The 26580-nt window shown below is 34.0% G+C and overlaps 1 long non-coding RNA gene across 1 annotated transcript; it reads right to left on the bottom strand.

Moving 5' to 3' along the window:
* Positions 1–3130: 3130 nt before the first annotated feature.
* On the bottom strand, positions 3131–25878 carry LOC143244986 (uncharacterized). Its single transcript, XR_013025410.1, has 3 exons — positions 25075–25878; positions 8179–8244; positions 3131–5953 (listed from the first exon to the last, which is right to left on the bottom strand). It is a non-coding gene; the product is annotated as an uncharacterized LOC143244986 (long non-coding RNA).
* Positions 25879–26580: the final 702 nt, after the last annotated feature.

Below are 26580 nucleotides of genomic sequence, written 5' to 3'. Positions count from 1 at the left end.
ACTGTGTGTCCTGAATATATTAACCATAAAGAGTTTGCGCTTGAATAAATATCTTGCTACGGTTTGTAACCTGGCTAATCTGAGTTATTATATTTTAAATATTTGGATTCACATTTGCGAAAGAGCTTCGAATATTGATATAATAAGGTTTCGTATGTCACACATGGACGTTAAAATGTGAATCTCGTATGTTTCATATGGACGTTAAAAAGTAAATCGGAAAACATTCTTCCACGTTTTGACTTTTAAATTGAGAACATATGTAAAACCTACTAGTCATTGCATTGCGTTTTCTTGTTTTTACGGACGTTTTCCTCAGAATTCATCAGTCTTATTGTCGACTAGAGAACATCGTTCTTGTAAAAGGACACGTGACAATAGTGCTATTTAACTGTTTTCTTTTCTCTCCGGTTTTTCAATCAGTTCCAACTACATATCTTATTTATTGATTTTCCAGATGTTTTATTGGACTCTACATCATTTCTCTCCTTTATATTTTATTTTTTCTTTCAACTATATCATATTTTGTTACTTTCATTTATTTTAAACATTTTACATCATAGCTCCACTTTGGAGGCATTTCTTCTATTTCTCGCTCGGAGTTTATACAACAAAACCTATTCTAGCAGTAATCGTCACTTTCACGACAAACTACAAACCATCTATATTCACAAATCGTTAAGAAATTTTGATATTAATAAGTTTTAAGTAGCAACAGCTGGCTGAGCAGATGCTTAGAGTTATTACAACATACCATAAGGTCTTTAGCCTTGATATGGAGTCATGTGTTTTCTATAAACACAGTAGTCGGATATGAGTTGGAAAAACTCGAAATTAATGTTTCGCGTTTAAGAGTAGTTATGTTAAACAGCTTAGCAAGACTGAAGAAATAAACAGATTAAGCAGATTTCTCTGTCTTCCTCTGAGTTACTACTTTTAAGGCGCAATAAATTAAACTGAAAAAAAACAATTCTGACTCTAATGTTTATAGTGAAAGAATTTGAATTAAAAACACTTAGTTTGTGTATGTTCTTGGTTTTAATGCTATGAAATGTTGAACACATATTCAACGAACACAACAATACTTTTGGTAGCTTGAATATATAGTGGCTTTTACCTTAAGGAAAGCGAACCTAATGGTTTATTCTATGGGGTGTCTTCGTGTACTTGCAGAGAAGAAACTCCATTTATAGAAGCAACTGTTTATTGTTCATGTTATTCCACTAGTTGGTTTCTTTTATAACTAATTCCAAACTTACAGACCCACTTATATATTGAAATTACAGCAAGTTACAAAATTGCCTGTATGTTTTATCCGTTTTAATAGGTTATTACTATCTGATATTCAGCTTATCCATGCTTGGTTCTGATAATTCATTTTATAAGTCAAACTCTATACGAGGATTTATTTACTTTAGATTAAAGCCACATTGAGCTATTTGCTGCGTCCATCGCGGGAAATCGAACCTCGGATTTTATCGCTATCTGCGGACACAGTATTTATAATTGCATTACAAAATGCATACATTAAATACTTATAAAATTGTCTAAAGATAACTTTGATAGCATATTTTTCGTATACCAATCTCAAACACGGTTGACTGAGTAAATACAGGATTAGTTTTCTCAATAACTGAAGAGAAACTCGGTTTTATCCCGTTATTAAAGTCGACTCACTCAAAGTAGGGATTCTTTACATTACTCGTGTTTTTTAGAGGTTGGTCAGGCTTCAGCTGGGGGGAGAGGTGATTTGTTGTAAATGTTTAATCTTTAAGTCACAAGATCTAGCCATCTCGGTGTTAAATCATGCTTTCTGATGGAGGTAGAAACAGCAAGATATCCCAGCCGACACAGAGCGAGACCGCGTTTCAGTTCCAACTGAACTCACCAGACTGTATTAACTAACCTAATATTTTGCTCGTTATTGTAAAGTACTGGATAGTTACGGTGAGCGGTACGTGTGGTTCACCGTGCGAAGAATATATCGCTAACTTGAGCGGCAGGTACAAGGAGTTCCTACCGTAGCGGGGCTGCCAAACAGGGAAGGTAGGTTTAGCGATAACCAGAACACGAAGCCGGAAAATGGCTGTGATGCCGACGAGATAAGATGGCCGTGATCGGTGACAAATTCTGTAAGCCGCCTAGAGTTTTTCTCATCAAGGCATATTCGTTGCCCAAGGGACTGAACGCCACGATTAGAATTTCGAAATCTAAGTCGGCAACATTTAGAAAACGTCACTTTATGCTTTGTAAGAGTCAGTGTTAAAATACAACGTTAGGTTTGTGTTGTTCGAGGTAATTCATCTTCTCATAATTGTTTATGACTTTTTCAGTTATCAATCTATACAGCAGTCTGACAACTGGGTGAACCTACTCTAGTTTCACACAAAACAATTGTATTTTCTTCCTATTTCCTGTTCATTGATATTAACTAGATACATGAACAGTTGATGGCTTTTGAATTATGTGATTCGACGTCGAATTTATTTAGAATCACATAAAATGTAGTCATTTCTTATCAGCAAATTAATATTGTTTTTGTTTTCGGATATTGTTGCAAACACTCATGCTAAGTATTTCCGCGCTAGACGCTTCTAATTTTGAACTGCTAAACAAGATAACTAAAATAACTTTGCCTATTTAATAACACTTTAAGATTTTTTGTGTATTCATTTATGTTGTATTAACTTGTATATTATGCTTTTCAGTGGTACTTCATATAAGGAATCATACTATAACAAAAACTATTGATGCATTGGTTTTTTAAGACGTGTAAGTGTTTCGTCAACTCATTTGATGGAAACTTTCAAGAAAAATGTATAAGCAACACAGAATAATCTGTATCTCTCATGTCACTTTGTATATTTAACATTATCAATACTTTTTAAGTTATTTTGAATATATAGTATTATCAATACTCCTGATTTCACTTTTAACTGCAATATTATCAAAATTATCCACGTTACTTTATCCATACCTCTCGTGTCACTTTATACCTACATCATTATTAATACCACTTATGTCTTTTTGTATCTACAGCATTATCAACCCATCTTATCATATGTATATATATACTGTCATCAACACTTCTTATGTGATGTATATACATTATTATCAATACTTCTTATGACATTTAAAATTTATAGCATCATCAATATCTTCCATGTCACTTAGTATGTACAACATTATAAATGTTTCTCATGTTTTCTAGCTACAGTAGCATCAGTACATTTTACATCACTTTATATGAATAGTATTACCAATACATTTTTTGTCAATTTGTAAATACATGATCAATACCATTTATGTCACTTTTTTAAATACGTTATCAATACCATTTATGCTACTTTGTACCCACATTACTATCAATACCGCTTACGTCATTTTGTATCTATAGCATTATCAATACCTCATATTCACTTTTATCTTCAATATTACCAACACTTCCCATGCCACTTATATCTACAGCATTATCAACACATCTTATGTTATTTTTGCGTACTCAACATTTTTCATACTTAATAAAGAGAACTGAAGAACGAGGGGACACGAATACAGATTTAGGCAAGGCATAAACCATCTTCACCTAAGACAATTTTATTTTTCAAATATGGTGTTTGTCCTATGGATCTTTTGGAGGCAATAAACTTGAGTAAGTTTAAAACAATGTTTGATATGAATGATAACGACTTGCTTTATTTTTTTTTAGTTTGGTTTAGAGGATGAAACCGCTAAAACGGACCAACAGTTCCCTTGTTCCTAAACATTATATTATGTTACGTCACCTTTTACTTATATCATTAACAATACCCTTTATGTCACATTGTATATACATATTATATATTAGTACCTCTTACGTTCTTTATGTGTGAGATAGTTTTGTGTTTTATGAAAGTTAGTAGTAAAATTTACATACTTCAGTGTGAAAGGAAACACATGTGACAATCAACACAAAGGATCATAAAATGATAGGTAAGCATAATGCATTTATTTCTTCGGTATAATTGTATTCTTAAATAATTCTGATTGGTTTCCATATATTAGAATATTTATTGTATAAATACGTCGAATAAAACTTTTCCAGGAGGTTTGGTTGTTTTACTAGTCCATAAATTGAATATGTTACGCTCTGTTTATTCAAGATATTATTTATTACCTATCAAATTTTCGAATTTGGAGCGAAGTTTAATCTCCCTGATCAAGGTCATATCGACGTTAGTTACCATTGCCACGAAACATCTTGTTCGATTTACCATCCTTACCTTTCAAAGACTAATCTTCTTGAATAGTAGAACTGTTTATCTAGGGACAAAGTATACTTGAGATATGATTAGCTTGAACATTTCTTGAATAAAACTGTGCTTTAATAAGCTTATTTCGGCTGATTGTTTTTCTAAAATATCCATTACATACGTTCATGCGGAAAAAATCCACGGATATGTGGGTAACAACGAGAATTTTCTAACAATGTAGCATGAAAATGTAAATAACTTTTTTATACTTTTGTTGTAAGAGAGGTTGTTTCTCTCCTGCCTAATGAGTACATTTTCTTAAAGTTACAGACTTGTTTCAAAGTCATTAAAACCACAAGTAATAAAACCTATGTGATTAGTGATGATCGAAGATAGAGACAAAGGATGTGGGTTTCTTATTATCTGTCTCAAAATACCAACAATCATAACAGTTTGTTGCAAATATTACGAGGTATTCCTCTCTTGAATGGAATTCTCCAAAATTATAAATGATTGAGATCAAGCTGCTGTCGACTGCAGCATGTTGCTTATGATAAGTTAGCTGAACATAAAAACTGGATTCTTGGAAAGGCTGACATTAGAAAATTTATCCGAGTTTGATCACACACATATCGACGTTATGCACATAATAAAGTTACTATAATCAGCTGAGGTAGAACGTCGTAAAATGTTGGATTAAGTTCCTAATCCCGTTTGAAAGGATAACAATGAAGGTTCTCGAGATGCCATTTGTTATAAGAAACAAAAGTTAGTTAACTGAAGATACGGCTTACTTACGAACAATCCAGATGAACGTCAGGCTACGTGCACATAACTAATGTCAGAATGACGGCAGTTCACGATAGAAACGGCAAAACCATTCGCTAAACTTCCAGAAATGTTGTTTTTTTATTTTTCAAGATGTCTCTATAATTACGAGAAATAGGTTTATCAATTTATATATAATTTAATATCTGAGGTATCTTACTTCTCATCTTCCATGCTTTATTAAACAAGTGAAAATGGTTGCTTCCTACGTCTTCGTGTAGCTCCGTCTAATATTCTAGACTGTGTATAGTTTAACACGTTTATTTTAAAGATAATCTATTAGATATATCAAAATGTATTCAACAAGACTTGCTTTAAATAAGGTGTCACGTTCTTCTACAGATCTTCGAAAGGAGGTCTGACATGGCAACATATTTTTCTTTCCATTTCTTTCTATCTTTTCATTTAACCTGTAGAATAAATTGATTTAATATATTTCAATGTCTGATAATTAGTGTATTAAAATGCAAGACGAAAATCTCGTTTTGTTGGGGACAGTATATGCAATAATGAAAGACTTATAATTACGCCACACAAACACACACTGAATCTTGCGATTTTCCGACCTATAATGTTATTCGTTACTTGCTCTGATTTCTTCTAATCCTTATGTTCCATAGATGATTTCCCCTCATGTAAGCCTGATCTTTTCTTAAACACTTTTCGTTCCAAATCTACCACGACGCGGCGTTACGACGATGAAATTCCCGAGAAACCAAAAATTGACCACAGCCCCTTTCAATCACACATCAGAAAATTGCAGGTTTTCTACTGGTTCTTGAAAGCTGAAACATTTTACCTGATGATGAAGCGGCTTGATGAAGTGAAGTGATAAGCATGTTTTCAGCTAGGGGGTCGTTCCCTTGCCTCCCTTTCTCCGGGTGTAGAGGACCCTATAAAAATAAGGTCATAAACGTTTTCACCTTTCATGTAGGGAGATAGGCGGTTTAAATTTAAAATGTTCTGTTTCGTCCTAGTAGAGATCTAATATATAAAACTCTGTATCATTATGACTTTAGATTATTTAATTATGTTATAAAACGAAAGACTACTTGCTTTGTTTTAGGAAATAAAAGCCCTGGCTATCTAGGTACTCGTTTTTAATAATATATTATTTTTTGTTTGGTTTTGCACAGAGCTTGGAACATACAATGCCGTTTGAAATCAAGTTAAATAAAACTGAAAAAACAAATCAGTCGTTGGCATTTCTGACTAAAATTACGTGGTCGAAGTATTGATTATTCTTACTGTTAGACTATAGTTTTTTTTTTTTCTTTTTCTTAGTCTTATGTACTTTTTAAAATAATTTTCATGTTTATAAATTTTGACTATTCTATTTACTCATTGATTTCTTCCTTCTTTAGAAAGATTACTGGTACTGATTGATATATTTATCTATAAAATAATTTTTCTAAGTGCAGTTTCGAGCATTATCAACTCTTATTAATCAGCTGACCACGGTGTAATTTTTATTGCCTGCCCTCCAGCGGCACCGCGGCATGTCCGCAGACTTATAACGCTAAACACGTAGTTTCGATACTCGTGATGGACAGGGCACAGATAACCCATTGTGTAGCTTTGTGTTTAACTAGAAACAAAAAAATTATGTTGCCTAATATAAGCAAAAGCGCTTCATCTTTCATATTTCCACAAAGTAAGAAAACGTGAGTGCTAATTTCTAATTATAAACATGTAAGTAGTCTCAGATACTTGTACCAAGGAAAACGAGTTTAAAAGTATGTGTCTGCCAATAAAAAAAACGACATATTTCATTCATTTATTGAAGCAAAAGCACTTTGGACGTTACCTAGAAACATCATGAACCCAGCTGAGTTGACGAAAGATGATATAGCTCGAAACTGAATTACTTTAACACGTTGAAGATAAATAGTTCACTACAAACGATTTAGGCTGTGCGCCGTAATTTAAAAATTACTTAATTTTGAACTTGACTGCAAAAAAATGGATAAAATCATGAAGTATTTTTTATGTTCTCTAATATCTTGCTTCAGCTTATGTTATGGAAAGTTCGTGCTTATTTACTACAGTGATGGAAAAGTGTTTGTATTTATTTTCTTTAATTTAAATATATGTGAACATTCGATTTTGAACATCAAGCATTGTCTGCATTGTTCTAATTTAGGCTTTCTGTATTTACGTAATGAACGCACGCGTGAATTAATAAACAAATACCAAATTGTGGAGACAGGATTTTTACCAATTTTGAAGACTGATTACGCAATGAAAAAGGTCTGACGTTAAGCTCTTATAAGATTTAACGCATATATAAAACAAACGTGATTCGTTTGGTCGTCCTCTCAACTTTGACCAATCACATTTTCATAATCTACGTTCTTGTATTATAAGACATTTTCTACCACATTAGAGTTTATATTGTATTGTATTTTGTGAATACATAATTACTAGACGCCATCTTGCGAGGACTTAGAGATCGTGTAAATAGCAATAGTCAGTTGATAAAAAATAAACTTTTTATAAAAATATTGTCTGTATTTTCACAGCAGACGTATAATAATGACTTAGTTTCTGAATACCTAACCAAATAACTATTATATACGTTTTGCTTGATATTATACATTCATATTTATCCAATTAAACTAATGAACAAAATCATAAATAGTTCCAAGTAAAGACAACTGAATATTATTTTAAATAATAATAGAAAACGACTTCTGTATGGAAGCATATTATGTTGATATAATAACAAACTGACAAAGAAAGATTTAAAAGTATAGTGAAGTTAATATACCACATGTGGCGACAGAATCTGAAGAAAACAGATCAATGCTCTGTCAAACAATGTGGTACATTCCCCGAAATAAAAAGGTTTATTGATGCTTATTAATTATTCCCTATCAATTTTTTGTTAAGATAAAATTATCAGTACAGTAGGTTAATAATAAATTAATCATTCAAAGTGTAAAGTTAAAGATTATACTGAAAACCATACTAAAGAGATGAAGAACGGTCATTTACGTGTTTAACTGATATAACAACATGAATAAGTTTTACCCAATGATATTAAGTTAAATGTAGCATAAGCTGAATTATCCTTATTTATCGTGCTTAATAATGTGCCAGAAAGATGAAAAATTACCTTTTTTTTTTTTCTTCTCATAGAACTAGTAAGGTAAACAACTAATGTTCATGGGTTGACTGAGCTCTGAAATATGGAAAATTATTCAAGAAGATATATTAAAAAGTGAAACTGTTACTAATAAAAACGTTTTAGGTTTATTTACGAAAAATAGAATCTTAAATTTCAATACATTTTCAAGATATGCTAAACAATCCACCATATAAGCTGGTTTAACTTTTTTTAATTTATTACATAAGTAATTCATAATAATCGTTAAACATAAACAGAGAGTAAGAAACATTTATATATATATATATACAAAAACATACAACATGAATTCACTGTAGTTTTTTTTTCTTTACTTGAAAGGCTTGACCTTGCTACTGCCTTAAGAACTATACATATTATTTACTCTCCAATATGTGAAATTCACGTGTTAAATCACGTACATTGTTAACTTATGGTGCAAACATATGTGCTTGTTTTTGTGTAACCTATATTTTTCACACGCATTTATATTTGCAAAAACAAACTAGCAAAGCAGATCTCCTGGAAAGTTGACTGTCGTGTGCTAAGTATATTGAATTGTTTGTATCTCATTAATTTATGTCAGAAATATTTGCAAAATATTATGTAGTCTCAGTCCCGCCCGAAGACACGCCTTCATAAAAAAAAAAGCACGCCCATTAAACTGTGGACAAGGAAAGAGGTTCCGCCCCTTTCAGCCCGCAGGAAGTTCTTGTCCAGCCATTAAAACAGACGCTTAATGAAAAAGCAACCATACTCGGAATCGTAACGATTTATTTCAGGACCTTATTCACATTTAGAAAAGCAATTAAGAGAAAAATTAAATAATTGTACTTTTATCTAGAATATAAAAACACAGGACACAGTAGAACAACACCACACTATCTGTAGACACTTCAATATCAAAAGTGTGTTTGTGTGTGAATGAGGGGGGATATTGCTCGTCTACTTTAATATATACTTCAAACTTTGTTCAATTGAAATTTATATAGGACATTCTTCTGGTTTGTTTGTTAGACTGTTTGGAAGTAATGAATCGAAATTCCTAAATAATTATATTGTTGCTTTATCCACTAATAAATAATATACACACACACATATTATATTTATGCATTTAATTAAATAACGTTTCACTGCTACACAGACTTGTTTTTTCATATATGTATGTAAGAGCATACACCGACAAGAAGGCTTATCAAAGTTATACTTTTGTGCATTCTCTAAATGTTAATCAGTAGTTTTATAACGTAATGTTACACTATATATAAATATTATTATAATTACGTAATATCTTCAGGGGTAACCCACGTTTCTGGTTAAGTCCTATAAATACTCTTTGTTTCTAAATTTTACCCTTTCTTGGAATACTGACGTATGATTTATATGTAAAAATGCAGTTTAATTTATCTAATTTTGTGTAATATCAACATTCTTGTGCTTGATTAATATACCTTAAATGTTTTTGATGATAGGTGTTCGTACATGTCTCTGTCATTTATGACGGCTAATTAATTAATACAGTATTAAACTGGTACATCGAAACTCTTTTTTTCTACGTATATTCGTCTTTTAAATAAGTATTTCCTAAACTTATGTTTCTTTAAACTAAACCTTACAGAACCGACCCATGTCAATCGGATCTGGTCAGCTAGTGTTGGTGTAACCAAAAACAAAAACAACACACTATTCATTGAACACGTGAAGAACATACTTGAAAGAAATCTTTATGTACAGAATCATGTCTTGTTGTATTACATCAAAATAAAACGTAGGCCTGTCACCTCTCAGACATCCGTTACAGTAAAACCAAATTACGGTCGAAGTCTAACCTAATTCAAATTGTTTAAAGTCAGAGGTTTTAGGTGTTTATTTTTAAATACAGCGTGTGTTAATACCTATTTTCCAAAAACATGATAAAATATCGTACGTCCACTTCGTTTCCCCGTAGTTGAGTACATGATTATCTAATGAAGTACCTGTGCTATGCTCATCAGGGGTATCAAAATCCGATTTTTAGCCTTATAATTCCGCAGACATGCCGTTGAATTGTTGAATTATTCCATAGAAAATTATAAACATTTTATAAACAAATCATTACGACCAGATAAAAACAAACAATATTCCTCGAATTTTAACTGATTTATGATGCTCATGTGGTAGCATGAGGTTTCCATTTTCTGGTACTTTGTTATCATTCAGATTAATTAACGTATGATGCTCGAATGGTGCTACCTAGGCAACGAGATGTTTTTATTTTATCATTAAGTCTACAATTTGTTTAAAATAAACCTTAACCAATAAGAGAAGAAAATAAAGCTCGATCGTAATTTTAAAAAATTATGGTCTCTCCTTGGGACAACAGTAAACTTCGGGACTTACAACGCTAAACTCTGTTGTGTGATTTTGCTCTAACAACAAACAAGCAAAGGATTTGGTTTTCTGATATTTTGATTAATGTTGTGTTTCTGTGCAATAAATTCAAACAATACCGATATCTTCTGAAACAATATTTTTATAATTTGTTGTATTTCACTTTAAAAGGATGTGTATGTTTTCTTATAACAAAGCTAAATCAGCCTATCTGCTGTGTACACCAAACGGGAATTAAACCTCTGATCTTAGCGTTGTACATCCGTAAAGTTACCTCCATCCCAGTGTGGGGCGAATTTTTTTAAAAAAAGTAAATAATGTGTAATACAAAACAATATATTAAAAAAACGATCGTGAAATTACGTAGGTTAACTTACATAATACAAAATGAAGTGTTTCTGTTCCTTTATTGCCTGTATTAAATCTATCTTTATTTCGTCTGAATTGTCATTCCACTTTAAGAGCTAAAATCTACAGTTACAAAAGAATCACATGGTAATCAAAGTACTCAAAATATAGCTTTCCACAACTCATTAGTGTCTACTCTTACTTATAAGCTGATATGAATAATGTCTAACATAGTAAAGGCAAGTTGAACCTTCTTTAGTATCTAAAACAGTTGAAACTACAAGGTGAGACTGATAAAGTGAAAAGCGCCATGGTCTATAAGTTGGTAACAGCTGAGATAAGAAGTATATACAATACAGCCCGATAAGAATACTTATAGCAGAAAATACAGCCCGATAAGAATACTTATAGCAGAAAATACAGCCCGATAAGAATACTTATAGCAGAAAATACAGCCCGATAAGAATACTTATAGCAGAAAATACAGCCCGATAAGAATACTTATAGCAGAACTGCTTGTTAAATTTATTATATATTAACATGCAGACAGATTATTGACAGTTTTGTTAGCTAGTTAGATGTGAACATACAGGTAGATTATTAGCAGGTATCTTGTTAACTAGCTAGAGAGTGTTGTTGTTTTCAAAAGAAAAAAGTGGTAACACCCAATGTGTTTTGTCCACCTATAGACGCAGTTTTACCAGATAAACCGATGTTGTTGATTTTTCAACTGATAAAAAGGCTGATATATTAAGGAGGAATTCAAACTTTTCGTGTTTGTTGGTTCTGTGTCTTTGACAAATGACAGAGCCAATCCCTTAACCATACAAATTCTACACGATACTGGGGCAACTCAACCATTGCTGTTAGTAAGTATAATGCTTTTAGATTTGACCCAGCATGACCAGGTGGTTAAGGCACTCGACTTGCAATCTGAGGATCGCGGGTTCGAATCCTCGTCACACCAAACATTCTCGCTCTCTCAGCCGTGAGGGCGTTATAATGTTAGGTCAATCCCATTATTCGTTGATAAAAGAGTAGCCCAAGAGTTGGCGGTGGGTGGTGATGACTAGCGCCTTCCCTCTAGTATTACACTGCTAAATTAAGGACGGCTGGCACAGATAGCCCTCGAGTAGCTTTGCGCGAAATTCGGAACAAGTCAAACCTTTAGATTTGCGTTATGCTATTGGTGAGTCTGTTATACCTGAGGGCATAGCTTTATTAATTTTTCCTCTTGATAACATTTATTTAACGTTAGACCTAGTTTAGGGACCAACTGTGGTTGGAATAACACCTACTTTGCCAAATAGAGGTGTATTATTATTGTTGGGAAACGATTTGGCTGGGGGAAAAGTTGTTGGCAAACCTAAAATAGTTAATGACCCGATTACTGTTTCATCTAAGGATGATGTGTTTCCATCGTGTACTGTGACTCGAGCTCAGGCTTAGAAATTAAGCCAAGAAAGGACAGACATGTATTCAGAGAACTATATTTGGATTCGACAAGACGATTGTTCTACTAACGATCCCTTGGTGAGTGACAATGATGGGCGTGAGGGATCTGGTTTACCTCATGAAGTTCCACTTGCTAAAAATAAACTGATCGCTGAGCAACAAAATGATCTGCAGAGCTCTTCACTAGATAAACATTCCCAAAAGATGAACTGGAGAAAGTTTCAAAGGGCTATACTCGTATTTTTCTTTAAATGGTGTTCTTATGAGGAAATATAGACCACCAGATGTGCCAGCTTCAGAAAACTGTTGTTCCCAAAGCACAACGTTATGAAATATTGAGAGTTGCATATACAATTCTTATGGGAGGTCATATAGGTGTCAAAACGACAAGTAAAAAATTATAAACATTTCTTTTCGCTAAAAAATTAGGCAAGACATTTCTCAGTTTTGTAAAGTTGTCATACATGTCAGTTGGGCAAAAGAATTAACCTGAAAGTTCCTCTTAACCTTTGAAACTTATCACAGCTTTCGAAGAAACCTTCAGTTGCTTGATTGTTGTTAGTGTTGGCCCTTTACCAAAAACTCGTTCAGAGAACCAGTATTTGTTGACTATCATGTGCTCATCCACTAGATTCTCTGAAGCTATCCTTTTGAGAAACATTTCAGCCAAAAACCTTTCTAAGGCTTTGATTAATTTCTTTACTTTTGCTGGCTTGCCAAATTAAATTCGGTCTCATCGGGGATCAAATTTTATTTCTGTGTTGTTTAAACAGGTTATTCATCAGCTCGATGCTAAACAGATAAAATCTACTGTATACCATCCAGAATCGCAAGGTGCTCTTGAAAGATACCACTCTACCTTGAACACTATGATGTGGATTTATTTTCTCGATAAGGAGAAGGAATGAGATGAAGAAATTAATTTATTGTTATTTGCTGTTCGTGAGTTGGTTTATGAGTCGTAGGGTCTAGCTTGTTTGAGTTGGTGTTTGGCCATTCGGTCCTTTGAAGTTACTGAAGGAACAATCGTTGGAAGATGATCCGAAAGAAATCAACTTACTGGATTACGTTTCTAAGTTTTGGTCCAAACTCTTACGTGATTGTGAATTTGCTCGAGACAATCTGAAGTCATCCCAAGCTAAAATGAAAAACATTTATGACTACAAGGCTGAAGAGTGTAAGTTGTATTCTACTGACGCAATCTTAGTATTGTTACTCAACATGGGTTTGTTTGTTTGTTTTGGAATTTCGCGCAATGTTACACGAGGGCTATCTGCGCTAGCCGTCCCTAATTTAGCAGTGATAGACTAGAAGGAAGGCAGTTAGTCTTCACCACCCACCGCCAACTCTTGGGCTACTCTTTTACCAACGAATAGTGGGATTGACCGTCACATTATAACGCCCCCAGGCTGAAAGAGCTAGCATGTTTGGTGCTATGGAGATTCAAACCCGCGACCCTCAGATTACGAGTCGAACCCACCTGGCCACGCTTGGCCCTCACTATGGGACATCCACTCAGAGATATTTGCCATGATCCCTGTTTTCAAATATAATGATATATTACCTTAGTTAAAAACTGTCTAATGCCGATATTTAATTCTCTAGCGAGGGAGGTGTGACATAATTACAATAATATATCTACTTTAATATCGATAAGTGTTTAAATTCAATTTATATTTAGAAATGTACATAACTTATAGAGTTACATTTTATTACAAAATTCTCGCCTTTCCACTAACGTTGTAGAAGATATCGAAGTACAAGAATAAATAGTATATGTGTGTACGTAAACATTAGTGTATCATGAATATTGTTGTGCAGGATGAGATTTCTGGAAATTCTTCTCACACCTATATATGTAATCAACGCGACGCGGCAAGAGACAATATATATTATTGGTTTGTTGTAGTTGGTATACTATGAAATTCGGAAGGTTTAACTATAATTAACGCTTATTAACCGGGAACGTCTTATATTTAACCAGAAACACTTATAAATGTTGAAGTTTACAAACCCTTTAACTTTAGCGGATTCATATCGAACATTAGTATTTTCTACGAAAACGTTACATAACATCACGGTAAAATAACTCAAAGTGTGGTTGGCTAAATAAAAAGAATACAGAGGTAACTTATTAGCTTATTTTGTTTTTGTTTCTTGAAATTCGCGCAAAGCTACATGAGAGTTATCTGCACGCGTTAGTCGTCCCTAATTTAGCAATGTAAATCATCATCACCCACCGCCAATTCTAGGGTTACTCTTTTATCAACGAACAGTAGGATTGTGCGTCACATTATACACTCCCACGACTGGAAGTGAGAGCGTGTTTAGGTGTGACGGGGATTTGAACCCGCGACCTTTAGATTACGACTCGAGAACCTACATTAATTTTAAATTAACTCGCTCATCCTGAATCCTCAGTAAAGCATCAAGCTAATTCCAGACCAGAAAGAAGATTTCATACCGTTTTAAGTTTGTAGAGTCTTTATATATAAATTATTATTTGAAATAACCGTTATTGTAAATTTATCACGCCCAAAAATAAGGTTCTGTTAAAAAAGAAATTTTGTTTATCAATTTTGTTGGCAAATATCATAAATTGGATACATATCAACATTTATTTAATTTCTAAATTTGAATTATCATTTAACTATCTCTCAAGCTATTTGAAATTGTAATACGTAACAAGGTGGACATACAGACTGATTGTTGGCATGGTACCTTGTTAGATACTTAGATGTGGGCTTGGAGGCAGATTACTGGCATGGTACCTTGTTAGATACTTAGAGGTGGGCATGGAGGCAGATTACTGGCACGGTGCCTTGTGAACTGGTTAGAAGCGGGCATACGGGTAGATGAGACATAGACATACATATAGGTTATTGACAAGTTGTGTTGTTAGTTTATTAGCAGCCTAACTAGTTTGCTAGATAGGTACGAACATACTGGTAGATTATTGTCTGTGTTGCTGTATCACTGGTAGGCTAGTTTTTAACTAGTTAGATATGCTCATATAAATATATATTACAGGTACCCTGCATGGCCAGGTGGTTAGAGTGCTCGAACTCGTAATCGGAGGATCTCAAGTTCGAATCCCCATCCAACCCAACATACTCATCTTTTCAGCAATGGAGGCGTTATAATGTGACGGTCAATCTCACTGTTCGTTTGTAAAAGGATAGCTCAAGAGATGGCTGTGGATGCTGATTATTTATACTGCTCAATTAGGGACGGCTAGCGCAGATAGCCTTCATGTAGCTTTACGCAAAAGTCAAAACAAACAAATGTATTATTGGTAGGCTGTATTGGATTGAATGATGATAATCTAAAAAAACAATGAAAAAAGAGGGGCCAAAGAAGACAAATATCAGGAGAACAGAAAGCACATCAGATGTTTGTTTAGATAAACAGAAGATAAGTATCTAACCAAGAAATGCGCGGAAACTGGTAAATACTTGGCAACATCTAACATGCGTAAATCACGTACAGTAATAAAATACTTAAATAGGAAACTAAAGAATATGAATAGGAAACTTATCCTGTCTTCTGGTGAAACTATCAAAAGTAAGGGCGATCAAATACCTTTTAAAATTATAGAACGGTGAACTGAGTATGTTAGAAAATTGTATAATAATTTTAAGGAAGAGGAACCAGCCCTAACTCTCATGTAACCAATTAAAAGCGACCTAAAAAGTCTGAAAAGGGTAGTACAGGAAGTCATTGGAACCTCAAAGAATGGAAAAGCTTGAGGCTTATAAGAATGTTCCAATACAATGTTTAAAGGAAATGAACATTTTAGGGATTAAATATCTGAGTGAAGTTTGCAACTCAATTTATAGAGGAAGAACAAAGTCAACAAATTTTAATAGATCCGAATTTTGTGACGATATCCAAGAAACCTAAGGCTATGTCGTGGGGCAAGTATACGACTCTCAGCTTGATCAGTCAGACGTCAAAAGTAATTCTCTATAGAATTTTTCATAAGGTTTAGAATGAGCTGTCAAAAGACCAAAATAGTATTATAAAAGGTCAGGACAAGGGAAAGAGCATATTCGACCTTAGAATGTTAGTTGGAAATGCCCCAGAAGTGCCCAGAAATTTTATATATATCCTCCGTAGACTTTGAATCGTCAGTGACGTATACTTCAATCATGAAGCAGAAGTTGAAATTGACAGAGAACTAAGAAACTGGCCTGCGGTTCATAGAGTCGTAAGACGGGAATAATGCTTCCACCGATATTATATAATTTGAATACGGAATGGTTGGTGATAGGGATAATTACTGATACGGATGTAATAAACTTTAACCTGTTGACTACCAAGTATTTCAGCTGCTACGGCAACTCCGAACCAAGTTCAAAATACAACTCTAGTGCTTTTCATTTTGTAACTTTTTTCGTAACGCCATTTTGGATCGAAAGTGGTTACTTGATAATGTTATTTAAACAGAAAGGCTATGAACTTAGGATAACTGCCGAAAAATTAAGACCACTCTAAGAATTTATGAATAAAAGTAAGGCGAATACTTCGTATTGCATCAACTGCGCTATTTCTGCAATATCAAGTATCGACGAGGCCTTTCGCGTAGTGCCATCAGTTCATTGTGGATACTATCAACATAATACTGGTATAGACGTTTTCATACCATCAATTTTATGAACAACAAATGTTATGGTGTAAACCACATTACGCGAGTGAAGTCTAATTCTTATCAGAATTAGCGTAAGGATTAATAACATAATATTATTAATTTCACTTGAATTCACTATAATCCCTAAAACCTAGCCAACTGACAAGCTAACCTTTTTTTTTCTGGGACGGATCAAGCAATAGCAGCATCAATGGGTGAAAACTAAATTTGTAATTCTAAAAACGTATGAATGAAAGCAAAGAGAAAGATATAATTATACATAAACCACACCATTTCTGCAATGTTCAGTGTCAACGAGGCCTTCTGCTTAATACCTGAACTCGTTGGGTCAATTGGGTTTGTTTTTTTTTCGTTTTGTTTTTTAATTTCGCACAAAGCTACACGAGGGCTATCTGTGCTAGCCGTCCCTAATTTAGCAGTGTAAGGCTAGAGGGAAGGCAGCCAGTCATCACCACCCACCGCCAACTCTTGGGCTACTCTTTTACCAACGAATAGGGGATTGACCATCACATTATAACGCCCCCACGGCTGAAAGGGCGAGCATGTTTGGCGCGACGGGGATGCGAACCCGCGACCGTCAGATTACGAGTAGCACGCCTTAACACGCTTGGCCATGCCGGGTCTTGGCCAATTGAGATGCGACAAATAAAGTACTGGTCTAGACGCTATTTGTATTAAAGAGTTCACGAACATCAGCTATTCAAACCTTTAGTTGTCTTGTACTCACCAATGATTTAATCTTCTGCGATGTCTAAATGGAAATACTTTGGATTTGAATCTGCTTCTTCGCCTTAATTAAGACTTTCAGTTTTGGTTTTTTTCACATTACTTATGGTCGTACATCATACGATACGAACTTCCTCTGGTCTTCAAAGTAAAGTTACCCACCAAATCCAAATCAGGAGTTGTACGATCGCATCATATTTCCCAGTATTTTTCATCAGCTTCTGAGTCGTCGTATCGGATATATCACGTGCTGCCTCCAAACTCAGTGTCATTCTTGCTGAATTGGTTCATGTTTTACGAAAACCATTCCCTCCAGATCAACATATTGTTAAAATGTATTCGATGTTTCTTGCAGAAAATAATCCTAGACATATTTCTTCCATCCATGGAAAACCTGATGATCATTTTCGCTACTTATGTCTCACTTACCTTTACAACCGTTCAAGGAAAGCTCAGTACACCTGGTGAGCATCACATCGTACCATTAAGTACCAGTTTCAGAATTCTTTTCAGTAGTGTAAAATTCGCACTTAATCATTCATTATCTACAGCCACTATGCTCAGAGTTTTATCTCATAAACGAAGAGAAGATGTAACACTGTTGGTCCACCACTCCCATGTAGAGAGATAAAACGACAGAGGAAAAAATATTGTTTTGCCCTTATTTAGGCTACTTATTTAAACGGTACAATACAATTACAAGTGGTGAATGTAATGATAGACTGAGTTCCATATTTATTTCATATATTTTTAGACAATAGTAATTTAATTATTTAAGGAATTATGCTTCAAAGCAGAATGTAAAATAATCGAAAAAGTAGAGAAGTTTGCTTAAGTAAGGACAAATATCGGTAGTCATGAAAAAAAGCAAAAACAAATAAATCGAAGGATATGAATGGGAAAAAAGCAGAATTCTCCAATCTCAAATAACTAGTCAGTAGAGATGTCAAACTAGAAGTGAACAATAGACTACTAAAATGTTATGTGTTGTTTGTTCTACTCTTCCAGATTAAAACGTGGACCGTTTCTGCTGAGATAAAATTATATTGAAAGGCTAGCTTCTGTATTTAAATATGAACATACCAATAGAATATTTGTGTTAAAATGTGAAGTGCAAGTATTTTTCAGGTGAAATTTCCATTTTTAATATTGCCTCAACTCATCTTATATTTGGAAGTAGTCATCGCTTGTCAATGTTGGATCACCATAAGTAAAACAAACAACAACAAATAAAACCACAACGAAATGGAACAAACATAATTCTGGACTCTCAACATTTACCTTTTAGGCTTCAAGTCATACATACATACATGAGATTGTTTTGTTAAACGTACAAATTGTACGGTATATATGTTGGTCTTTGTTAATAATGATCTTTTAAAATCAGGCTACAAACCTTTTGATTTTTAGAAGCTTTTTGCTCTGAGACGTAAGATTATTTTATTATATTATGCTACAATACGTTTACAGTTAACATACATTCATAGTCACTCTCCTATGCTTTATGTATAGGACATCTTGTTTAAGACATTTGTATTCAAATTATAGCTGATTATAAGCTCAGCCTTTGTTTTAGGCATGTCGATTTATTTCAGTAAGAAAGACTAATATATATATATATTTGTATATACTGCGCACAATACGCGGATATTTATTTAAATACAATAATTTAGGCAAAATGCCTTTTGCGATGCTATAATTGAAATTGATATGTCTTTTAATTGGGTTCTTAGGAAGAAAGCCTTTGTTATTTGGCTGAAATTTAACAAAATAGTGAATTACTATTTCACTATTATTTAACACTACTACGTTGATATAAGTATATGAAATAGTAACAAAAGGTATCAACAACAAACACGATATTAAAACAAGAGTATACTCATTACCACCAACTGTCAACTCTTGGGCTACTCTTTTAGCCAAGAATAGTGGGATTGACCGTCACATTATTACGCCCCCACAGTTGAAATGGCGAGCAAGTTTGGTGTAACGGAAATTGGACCCCGCCACCCTCAAATTATCACTCGAGCGCTTTAACCACCTGGCTATGCCGGGCCTGTGTTTTTATCACTCATTTCTAATACCATCAGACTCATAGTTGGTATTCTTATTACAATATTACATACATACGTTCTTTGACATATTATTTTAAACCGTAACTGAGAGTTTTTTTTCTTTTCGCCATTTTTAATTTTTGTTTTATTTCCCGCTGTGCTACAAACAGTACATTTTCTGAAACAAACCATTTTTTATATAAATGACTTTTTAAAAAATATATAAAGTCTTAAACTTTCCACTTTAAACAGGTATTACATTTAAAAAAAGCACATGTAATTTTGAATGGGCTGAGAACAGTTCAGCGATTAGCTACTGGACGATGGAGCTGAGGTTCCACAGTTTGGAACATGGTTCTCATAAAAATATATCGCATTCTATATTTTAAAGCTGTGCGTGCATTACATGATTAACTGCTAAATCCCACTATCCGGTCTGTATGCTGTAAGTGGCATTGTTTTTGTTCGAAGTTGAATACGAAGCTATACAATGAGCTCTCTATGTTCTGTTTACCATGGGTTTCAAAACCCAGTTTCTAACGTTTTAAGTCCGCATATATATCGTTATGTTAGTTGGGACATAGGTGGCGTTGACCGTTTGTTTATATTTTAATTTCATACAAAGCTATACGAGGGCTATCTGCTTTAGTTAGCCGTCCCTAATTTAGCGGCGTAAAACTGGAGAAAATAATCTCCACACAGCACCAACTCTTGGACTATTCTTTTACCAACAAATCTGGAGATTGACATTAAAATTATATCGTTCCACGGCTAAAAGGACGAGCATGTTTGGTGAAAGGGGATTCGAACCCACGACCCTCAGATTGTTAGTCGTGTATTTTTCATGAAGTACAATAATCTAATAAACAAGTAATTCCACATCGTTCGAAGCGAGTAAGAATAGATTGAAGTAAAAAAACAAATGAAACTACAAGTGGTAAGTAAGTAAACGTCTAGGATGGACGAGTTCTGGTTAATGACTAAATAGCCATAATGTTTTATGGTTTCTTCATTTCTTCTAAAGAAAGTATGATAGTTTTATCACACTGATCAACTAGATAAAATAATCTGATTGTGTTCCGTTAAGCCTAACATTTATGTTCGCCTTATTATCAATATAATGACAATTTTTTTCAATTTAAATCACAAAGAGAACCCTCAGAAAGAAAAAAAAATGTAAATTCTGCGCACAAATTGGAACGAATCGGATGTATATTCAAAATCACTAGCGACTGAATTTATTACCACTTCATTCCAAATATTCTGAATATATTCAAATTTTATCAAATGTCGGGCGCGAAACATTCTCATAGAAGTCAATGAGCTCAAGGTTTCATCACATGATTTGTTATTGAGAAGTTGGAAACTTTAAAAGAAGGAAAACAAAATACTTCAGTATTTTCGAACGGGACGGCTTCTGACGATGTACGATATAAATCATGACATGATAGTTTACTTGGAGGCACCAAAAAGTATAAACCTGAGACTAGTTTATTTTCGTTTTCATATTTCCACTTATTCATCCACTGCAAAATGATTTTAAAACTGTCTGGGTTTCTGGCTAGCACTTATGGAATATGTAAATTGAATCATGCCGAAGCACATTGATTAACAAAATCAGTTGAGAATTACAGCACTGATCAGTATAAACTTTACCCGTCAGTCTAGGTTTCTGACATATAATGAAGTTTCACCAGTAGACTTCGCACAATAAAAGGTTATTCTCTATCATTAATCTGCAAGGGCAGTCCGATGAAAATTTACACTGTGAAGCTGTGGGATCTGGATTGGTTGCTTTAATACTTCAATCTGATCTGGAATTGTTTACTCTTTGTGATAAAGGAGGCTTAATATTACCGTACAACTTCTATATAAATGCCAGCACATACATACAAACTTATTTTAGGCTAAACTAAAAAAATGTTAGTTTCTGGTATTTTGAAGTGCATATCATTTCTACATAGCTGTATCTTGATGCATGAGACATGCATTGTTTGGACGGTGCGTATTGTTGCTACGTATTTATACTTTTAGATACGAGATACTCACATGTATCTATCTTGTTTCATCTTATTTTCTACATGTTTACATCTTGGTACATGGATTACCTATACCATTATATCATGGTGTATGAAACTTTCACGTATTTTTATTTCTTCCCGATATTTTCGCGTAATTATATATCTAAGTAGTCAGATGCTGGAATGTGAGGGCCCTATCATTATTATATGATTGTATATACATTAACTCTTTATTTTTATGTCTTTACTTACTAGGAATTGAAGTGCTTATATTACTACATTTTTGTTTGTTTTGTTTTTGGAATTTCACACAAAGCTACTCGAGGGCTATCTGCGCTAGCCGTCCCTAATTTAGCAGTGTAAGACTAGAGAGAAGGCAGCTAGTCATCACCACCCACCGCCAACTCTTGGGCTACTCTTTTACCAACGAATAGTGGGATTGACCGTTACATTATAACGCCCTCACGGCTGGGAGGGCGAGCATGTTTGGCGCGACGCGGGCGCGAACCCGCGAATTACGAGTCACACGCCTTACGCGCTTGGCCATGCCAGACCCTACATTTTTGTATCTATGGTGGTTTGAGTCCGTTTTGCACACACACACACGCACACACATACATATTCGTACATTAACTCTTTACAATGGAGTTTTGATGATGGTTATATCTGAGTGTAAGAGGCTCTATATCACTGAATATTTCATTATAAAATCCATAAACTGATAAAAGTGAAGCACGAATGTTTTATATTGTTATTTATTAGTGGTGAATTCTCCATATAAAAAGATATTTTACTATATGAATTCTTTATATGGTTGTATCTGCGTATAAGTTTCTATATTGTTATATTTGACCAGCTCAATGGCTTCATAATTATATCTGGGTACGACAAGCTTTCATATGGGTATAACTAGGCGCATGAAGTTTTTACACGTTTATATTTGGGTGCAAAATGGTTTACACTTGGCTACCTCTTAGTATATGAATATTTACCCAGCTACGTTTGGGTGCATGACGTTTATACGTGGCTACATTTGGGTGTATGAAGTTCTTATGTTGTTATATCTCGGTAAATTAAGTTTTGACATTATTATATTTAGGTGTGTGGAAGCTCCACATAGTTTTGTTGGCACACACAATTTCAAAAATTTTGTAACTTTGCATTTATGCTTTTAACATTATGATATCTAAGCACTTAAAGCCTCTACATAGTTAAATACAATGTAATCATCATATTGTATATTTGGTTAATTATGTACATTGTTATATCTCCATGTTTAAAGTCTGTGCATGACTAAGTTTTGATACAGAACATATGAATGAATACCCTTTCTATACTGCTGTATCTAAGTGCAACAACGCTCTATATCTTAATTATAACAAGATAAGTGAAATCTCGAAAATATATGAACATTAAGATACCAAAAAGTGCCTTGTAAGTGTTATGGAATGAAATGTAACAAAGTATTCTATGTACAGTGTGATGGTATCATTAAATCTATTTAATATCTTATATCTTTGAAAATTAAATTAATATGTATATCACATCCACAATGTCAATAGAAGAGTGTACACATTAACAAGTAACGCCCGGCATGGCCAGGTGGTTAAGGCACTCAACTCGTAATCTGACGTCGCAGGTTTAGATCTCGCTACATCAAACATGGTTACCTTTTCAGCCGTGAAGGCTTCATAATGTGACTGTCAATCCCACTATTAGTTGGTAAAAGAGTAGCCCATGAGTTGGCGGTGGGTGGTGATGACTCACTATCTTCCCTCTAGTCTTACACTGCTAAATTAGAGACGGCTAGCCTAGATAGCCTTCATGTAGCTTTGCGCGAAATTCAAAACAAACCAAACCCAGCCCTCTCTCTAGCAGAAAGGCCCGGCGTGGTCAGGTGGGTTAAGGTGTTCGACTCGTACTCTGAGGGTCGCTGGTTCGAATCCCCGTTGCACCAAACATGCTCGCCCTTTCTGCTGTGGAGGCGTTATAATGTGACAATCAATCCCACTATTCGTTGGTAAAAGAGTAGCCCAATAGTTGGCAGTGGGTGGTGATGACTAACTGCTTTCCCTCTAGCCTTACATTGCTAAATTAGGGACGGTTAGCGCTGATAGCCCTCGAGTAGCTTTGCGCAAAATTCAAAACAAACCAAACTAACAAAAACAGCACTCGTAGTCAGCTGTTGTTTATTAACTGTTGATATGCTTTAAAATCAAAATTTTACTCTCAACAACTTCATAAGTGCTTAACATTCTACTTTGAGACTATCAATAAAATTACTTGTTCTTGTATTTACATCCACTTAACGATATTTTAGAAAAGGTTACCTGCACGAACCATTTGTTACTAGTTAGTTCAGTGGAACTTATAACACTGAAAATTGTTTCGATACCCCTGATTGGTACAATGTAGATAGCCCATTGCGTATGTTTGCACTTAACAGTGAAAATAACTGTTTTTTTTCTTCCTTCTGTGGTATTATGTTTTCTAAGAATCCTTGTTTTTGGTAATTATCGTACATATGGACACAAACGCACAAAAATACAAATTTAGTAGCAAGCATGCCGTTTTACATGGTGAAAAGAAATAAAGTCAAATGAAAAGGTCATTTTTTTAAGTACCCTAAATAATTAAACTAATAAAACAAAAATATATTAAATTAGTTATTAAATGACAATACATGACTTCTTCACATTGTCAGCACAAACTATGTGTGATGGCATCACACGTACACAAGTGTGCAAAAAACTAGAAGATTTAGAAAAAAAGATATTTTTAATAATAAATAATAGTTCGTTTGAATAATATTGAGGTTATTATATTTTATCACCATAACTTCAACAATATTATGTTGTTTTTAATACATCATTAGTTAGCAGTTATTGTAGATCTCATTTATAAATTCTAGGTGTAAAAAAGAGGAAAAAAATAATTATAACTAAATTGATGTTCTAACGAAATTTCCCGTATTAACAAAAATATATGCTGTTTTTAAGTAGCCTTATGTCTAAAGATTTTAAACATCGTGAACCTGACGATGACCGAAGAAGGTCGAAACGTTGTTCGCTCTTCTATGTAAAATATTTTCTCAACCCAAACGAGCCGTTTTTGCATATATATTTCTCTACAAGTGGGTTTTCTCGACATCACTGAAATACACTTAGCTTTATATGTTTGATTTGTTTGGATCGTACGCGAACGGACAATGATATTTTGTATACATCAGTAGTAAAGAAATAAACAAAAGAGAAATACATACCAAGTCACTTTTTGCCGCAACACTGTTATAACGTTCGTTTTTTCTTCATTTTCTTTTATTATGAGCATGGTAACCATAGCAACTCTCGGTTGGTGATCGAAGAAAGTGATTGTTTAACAAGGTGATACCTACAGACGTACACATCAGTCTGATTAATTAATCTTCAAAAAGGAACTTCAAAATTTTTGAAGATATTTATGTCGACACATAATTTTTACCCCGCTCTTTCTATGTAATGCTATTTATTATTTTTTTCTTATTAAGTGCGTTCAAAGAAAGTTTACGAACAGTTGATCAGATAAAAAAAAATCGAAATTCTTCACTTTGAAAATAATTATCGAATGTTGTCGAAAAAGTATAAACCATATGATATCGTATTTTTGTTTTTTTTTTTTTAGTGGAAGAAATAACTCAATTAAATAGCATTCAAGATACACAAAAGGACGAATACACCCGCTATAACAGTCATTGCAGCTACTGCCTTCATGTTAGGAGGTCTAGGGACCAAATAGGCGGCTTATACAAGGACGAACAGCTCGAATGAATCGCCTTCGATATAACTTTTTTTTTTATGATTGTTATTTATTGGACGATTTTGTTTCTGGAACAAGGTTGAGGAATTTCTCGGAGGTAGACTCGAAGACATTCGGCAGCTGTCTAACAAATCAACAGGATTTATTATTGTCGACTAGGTTAAGCGGGGGCCGACAAAAAAACATTTTTGACGTTTTAACTTTTTGATGTATGATTCTTGTTCACAGGCGAAAAATCTTGCGACCCGGAGCCTGCTCCTTTGCCAGAACCACCACGTGCGGATTTCCGCGTATTTCTTGACATAAAAAAAATTAAAAGTAGCGTCTATGTGTAACATATTGAACCCACTTGAAATGGCATTTAGTAAAAAGAATAGCTATTTCATGTTACAGTCGTTTTGACAAGACACGAGAAATGTTGTCGCTTCTGGCTTTTGTCACGCCATGAAATTATGAAACTAAAACGGACGCGGGAGTCTTTAAAAAATATATCATGCAAGCAGACAAATTCACACATTTTAACTATTCAAAATGAACACCATCTATCACAGATGTTGATGTGCGTTAGTCTTGTAAAAAGAAAATTGCATCACACGTTCAGAGCGTACTGAAGAAGGTGTGCATGATGTTATTCGAATCACTTATATGTGTAGTTTACAGGAATGATCAAGATGTTGAATAAAATAACGAATCAACGTGTGCTAGAGAGACAAAATATTCAGTAAAAGAATCAAAGTGGACTGGATAAATAAAAAAATTCAGTAAAATATCAAGTCCAAGGATCAATGTGGACTGAAAAGACCAGAATATTCCTCAAAATAAAAAATCAACAGGAACTGGAGTGATTACGATAGTCAAAGATTAGGAAAACAAAGATAATTTAATATTTTAACTTCTTTCGAACACGGTTTCACACCACTAAAGGCAACTTCAAGAATTTAGTAGAATTATCGTATGTTACAACTGACAAAAA

This window comes from Tachypleus tridentatus, chromosome 2 (genome assembly GCF_004210375.1).
Source record: "Tachypleus tridentatus isolate NWPU-2018 chromosome 2, ASM421037v1, whole genome shotgun sequence".
Classification (NCBI taxonomy): Eukaryota; Metazoa; Arthropoda; class Merostomata; order Xiphosura; family Limulidae; genus Tachypleus; species Tachypleus tridentatus.
This window is presented reverse-complemented; position numbering and strand designations above follow the sequence as displayed.